We start from the raw sequence: 6,431 nt of genomic DNA on the forward strand, positions 1-6,431 counted from the left end.
TAACCATTCGGCTCCCGCCTGGACCTGACCGTTCGTATATGTACACATGTGTGTATATATATATGTATATGTATGTGTATATATATGTGTGTAGGTATGTATGTGTATGCAGGTGGGTGTATGGGCATATTTACGTGTGTGTGTGTGTTTATGGCGGCTCATGTAGCATGTCTGACTGGGCCTGATCGGGCACTCAGTACTACATAGAGTGGAACACACTGGAACGTCCAGATGCATGTACATGCAGGTTTGGTTTTGGAGCAGTCCATGTGGCATCACTTCCCAGACCGCAGGAGGTGGGCGGTGACAAATGGATGGAGGACGGCACGGCTTCAGGTCGAAGATGTTTCTGCGGACAAATGGATGTGGGAGTACATTTGAAACAATTCGTAAAACATGACTCATCAGATCTCAATGGACAATCAGTTAGGCATCAAACATGCCACGGTTTAATGTCTAAAGTGTATGCGCATATGTGTATGATAATAGTTGTGTGCACTTGAAACAGGGCATATAACATGACTCATCAGATCTCACTGGACAATCAGTTAGGCATCAAACATGCCACGGGGTAATGTCTAAAGTGTATGCGCATATGTGTATGAGAATAATTGGGTGCACTTGAAACAATTCATATAACATGACTCATCAGATCTCACTGGACAATCAGTTAGGCATCAAACATGCCACGGTGTAATGTCTAAAGTGTATACATATGTGTATGATAATAGCTGTGTGCATTTGAAAAAGTGCATACAACATGACTCATCAGATCTCACTGGACAATCAGTTAGGCATCAAACATGCCACGGTTTAATGTCTAAAGTGTATGCATATGTGTATGATAATAGCTGTGTGCATTTGAAACAAGTGCATATAACATGACTCATCAGATCTCACTGGACAATCAGTTAGGCATCAAACATGCCACGGTGTAATGTCTAAAGTGTATACATATGTGTATGATAATAGCTGTGTGCATTTGAAACAAGTGCATATAACATGACTCATCAGATCTCACTGGACAATCAGTTAGGCATCAAACATGCCACGGTTCAATGCATAAAGTGTATACATATGTGTATGATAATAGTTGTGTACATTTGAAACAGTGCAGAGAACATGACTCATCAGATCTCACTGGACAATCAGTTAGGCATCAAACATGCCACGGTGTAATGTCTAAAGTGTATGCATATGTGTATGATAATAGCTGTGTGCATTTGAAAAAGTGCATATAACATGACTCATCAGATCTCACTGGACAATCAGTTAGGCATCAAACATGCCACGGTGTAATGTCTAAAGTGTATACATATGTGTATGAGAATAGCTGTGTGCATTTGAAACAAGTGCATATAACATGACTCATCAGATCTCACGGGACAATCAGTTAGGCATCAAACATGCCACGGTTTAATGCATAAAGTGTATACATATGTGTATGATAATAGTTGTGTACATTTGAAACAGTGCAGAGAACATGACTCATCAGATCTCACTGGACAATCAGTTAGGCATCAAATATGTCATGGCTGCTTAGTCAGATGGCCTACTGATTGGTCCTTGGAACAAAATGGCTGAGCCCAGGGGCGCCAGACCATAGGAACTTCGCATCACAGCCCATCCTCCCTTTTCCACAACATGGCCGATGCTACAACAGCGTCCGACATCGTTCCGTAACTATACAGTTATTCTACAAAGAACAAGTAGCCTGAAGAAGGTTCTTCTTAGAACCGAAACGTCGCGATTAATTTACTTGTTCAAAATAAGGTTCACCTGAACAGAAAATAAAAGGTAAAACAACTCTTGTAAACTTTTTTCTGAGCCACATGCTAACGAGGCTAAGCTAAGCTAACCTAGCCTCACCATGTTCCACCACGGCCGTGACCGCGGCGAGGAGTGGACGGTTGTCAACTACGGGAGAGGCCGCAGACAGCGGAGCCAGCGCCCGAGGTCACCCACCAGACCTGCGTCCCCTCGCCGACGTCGGGACCCTTCATACAACCACCACAGGTACCCAGCAGACGGCCGCAGCCGCGGGGATCCATCAGACGTCGGTCACCGCGAGGATCCATCAGATGTCCGCCGCCGCCGCGGGTATCCATCAGACGTTCGTCACCGCGAGGATCCATCAGACGTCGTCCGCCGCCGCGGGGATCCATCAGACGTCCGCCGCCGCGGATATACAGCGGATGTCCGCCGCAGGTATCCAGCGGACATCCGCCGGAGGGATCCATCAGACGTCCGCCGCAGACATCCATCGGACGTCCGCCATCACGGGCATCCATCGGACGTCCACCACCGCAGGGATCCATCAGATGTCCCCCGCAGGTGTCCACCAGACGTCCGCCGGAGGGATCCATCAGACGGCCGCCGCAGGACGTATGCCTCCGTCACGAGGACCGGACTCGGACCCGACGGGGACCGCCCTTCTCGGCGCCGTAACTATAATGGCAGAGAAGCAAACTATAAGACACAATTCGTGGACCGCAGGACCGTCCAGAGACCGGCGGAGTACCGGTCCAACATGCCACGTAATAAACGTAAGATCGACCACACACACAACACAGGTCAGCAACAGCTACAACACAATGAAAGCCATCAGAATAGACCCAGATCCGATGATCCAGACTTTGGGCTTAAATGCCGCATTCTACACAGAGTGATTAAAACAGCGCATCACCTCACAAATGTGAGTGCAGACCAGCCGCCCCGCACAATTAACAGAGTGATTAATCAGCTATCCACGCTAATTAAACCCGCGGTACCGAATGCCGACACCCAGAGGCTAATTGAAGGAAATGCTAAAAACTGGGCCCACACCACACTGATTATACTTCAGGACCATTATGAAAACGTCATAAAGAGTGAGATAGATAAACTTTATAAACTCTCACCTCACGATTGGAGCGGCCCCTTTGAAGTAGCCTCAGCCTGGGCGAAGAGAAACCTCGGTAGCAGATTAGCACCCGACACACTGGCCGAGGCTAGAGGCGTTGTTGAGGAGACACTTCTCATCCTGCATGCGGGGGACAGTCCTTCACCGACGACCAGAACTGCAGCGGTCCAAAATGGCACCGTGCTGCACCCAGAGCTACAGGCTCCACCTAACGGAGCTACAAATGCGTCGGTGGCTGACGTCACACGCTCAGTCACAGCGGAGGTACATGGGGCACCAACCAACACGGTTCCTCTGACGCCCGTTACACCACCACACAGAGTGGTCCCATCCGTCCAGGAAACACAGGCCCTTAGTAGACCTGCAGACAGCCTAACACAAGGGACTGACATGGTTCTGGACACTACTCCGATGCCCCTGTCAGACATTTGGCCCCTCTCACAACATAGTGAGAACACACAAAACATAGTTCCACCTACACCGACTCCTCAACAGCTCCATCCACAATCACAAAGACCACTAAGACTGTTTACCAGGAGGACAGCTAGTCCACGAGAGGCCCCCCCGGCCCCCCTGCTTCTTCTTCGGGCCCCCCCACACCACAATGGATGTGTGGCTTCCATAACGAGCTCCATCATGGAGCTCTCACAGCAGGAGCTGGATCCACTAGTGGATGAGGAAGACGGAGAGCCGCACCCTCCTGTTCCAGACAGCGTGCAGTCCACCAGACCGACGACCGGCAGTCTTCAAACAGCGGTGCAGACTCGACTGGATTCGACTCCAAGAGGGACGGTCATCACACCACAGTCACTGATGTTACACCGACCTACGAAACATCTCACCACTTCGAGAAAGTTGCAAGATTGGAGCCTCACGGTTGGCAAAAAATGGCTAATCATGGGTGACTCAAATACCAACAGATTCCCACCACACAACAATCCAGATCTACAAATTGACGCCTTCCCAGGTGCCACCTTCAGAAACGCAGAAGAGCTACTGGACAAAGCCAGATCCACAGCCACGGTGGAAAAAATCATCCTGGCCTTTGGCCTAAACAACCGTGTCCAAAAGACCAAAGAGACAGCTATCAAACAGCTGCAGAGAGCGCTTAAGTTGGCCCAAGAGAAGTTTCCGTGGGCGGAAATTTTCATTCCACAGATCAACTTCTCCCCCAATCTTCCAACGAGAGAGAAAATGCGTCTCACACACCTGAACGCGTACATCTCTGACCTGGGTGAGTATATTCCGTCTCTACCAAGCACTGACTTTAAAACAGGACCAGATAACCTGCACTGGACTTATGACACAGCTCAGCGCATGCTGGACCACTGGTGCACTTACTTAAACTAATTGTCCCCATAAACCTGCCTCCACAGGAGGGGGATAAGACTGTTATTAATTTAACAAAAAACTTTAAGTTAACTGCACCACAATTTGCTCTGCTTAACAAAGGCTTGAACTTTATCCCCACAAAGGGCACAAACAAAGACATTAAGGAACAAAGCCGTTATGATACTCAGCAATACCATAGGAAGCTGAAACTGGCAGCTTATTATGAACATGCAAAAGACTCTGAACCGCTGCCTTTCATTCAGAAATCAGTCTGGACTCCCCCCCAGGGACAAACACCCAGTGAAATCACGGCTCTCATCAAGGCGGATCTTCAATATTTGGATGCTGAGTTTAGGGTCCATCGTGTACCACCAAACCTGAGTACTGAAGAGGTTAGAGCACTGACAGAACTGAACAGTAACAAACACATCATCATCAAGCCAGCTGATAAAGGCAGTGCTATGGTCATTATGGACAGAGAACAGTATGTATGGGAGGGTTATCGACAACTCAACGACCCCAAATACTACACTAAATTGACCAAACCTATTTATCCAGAAACGATTCCAATCATGAACAAAATTATCCAAACTCTCTATGAGAAAAGGTTTATTAAGGCAAAACAAAAATATTATTTAATGGGCAACTCGGAACCCAGAGCCAGATTATTTTACATGCTGCCCAAAATCCACAAGGATCCAACTAAGTGGAGCAAACCACATGAAATCCCTCCAGGTAGACCCATTGTGTCTGACTGCAGCAGTGAAACATATTACACTGCAGAATACCTGGACTTCTTCCTCAATCCTCTCTCGACCACACACCCCAGTTACATTAAGGACACGTACCACTTTATCAACATAGTAAAAAAACTGCACATTCCTGACAACTCCATTCTTTTTACAATTGACATAGACAGTCTATATACAAATATTGACTTCAAAGAAGGCATGCAAGCCATAAAAAATGCATTTCGGAAACACCCAAACAAAAAAAGACCAGAAAAAGAATTATTACAGTTATTAGAGATTAATTTGACCAAAAATGACTTCACATTTAATGGAGAATTTTTCCTGCAAATTAAAGGTACAGCTATGGGGAAGAAATTTGCTCCCGCATATGCAAACATCTTTATGGCTGAATGGGAGGAGTCAGCCCTAAAAACATGTCCTAAAAAACCTCTGTACTACTACAGGTTTTTAGATGACATCTGGGGGGTGTGGCCTCATACGAGAGAGGACTTTGACACATTTTTGAACACGCTGAATAATCACAGTGAATCAATCAAGCTAAAATCAACCAGCAGTTTGACCTCTGTCGATTTCTTGGACACCACCACTTTTAAGAACGACAGGTTCAAGGAGACCCACACACTAGCGATCAAAGTGTTCTTTAAAGAGACAGACACCCACGCTCTGCTCTATAAAACTAGCTTCCACCCAAAGCACACCTATGCAGGCTTGATTAAGTCACAATTGTTGAGGTTTCACAGAATTTGCACTGAAGAGGAAGATTTTAATTCGGCAGTCAGAGTGCTGTTTCGAGCTTTGTCCACCAGAGGGTACTCTAGGACCTTCCTTAGAAAATGCAGAAGGTCATTTCAGCAAACTAGACCACCAGTAGTAACTTGTAACCTTCCATTTGTGACGACATTTTCCCCGTCAACTGTTGAACTAATTAGACAAAGTAAGAGGAACTTTCAAAAACACATTACAGGAACATCAACATTACAAAACTATAGCATTATTGCTGCATTCAGGAAAAACAAGAATTTACAGGATCTCCTGGTAAAAGCGAAAATTAAACCCCTCTTTGACCCTAAAACCAGAGTACAGGGCCAGTATTTTAAACACCAAAACTGGTTCACTAATCGGTACACAAAAGAGGTCTTTCAGACAATGACCCGTGGCAGTCTAAAGTCCAAAAATTGTATATATCTGATTTCTTGTAAAAAGTGTGGTTTACAGTATGTGGGTGAAACGGGGAACACCATTTCTACTCGATTCACTCAACACAAATACAACATACTGAAGAGGAAAAAGATGGAGACACCTTTTGTGAAACACTTCCTATTACATGGATGGAAATCTGTTTTAACGACTGTCATTGAGTGTAACCCCAGGTGGAACATTTCCCAGAGGAAAAGGGCTGAAAGGATCTGGATTGCCAGACTGGATACAAGACATCCTAAAGGCTT

This window comes from Anarhichas minor, unplaced genomic scaffold, assembly GCF_050575085.1.
Source record: "Anarhichas minor isolate MPS153535 unplaced genomic scaffold, ASM5057508v1 ptg000037l, whole genome shotgun sequence".
In the NCBI taxonomy this organism is placed as follows: Eukaryota; Metazoa; Chordata; class Actinopteri; order Perciformes; family Anarhichadidae; genus Anarhichas; species Anarhichas minor.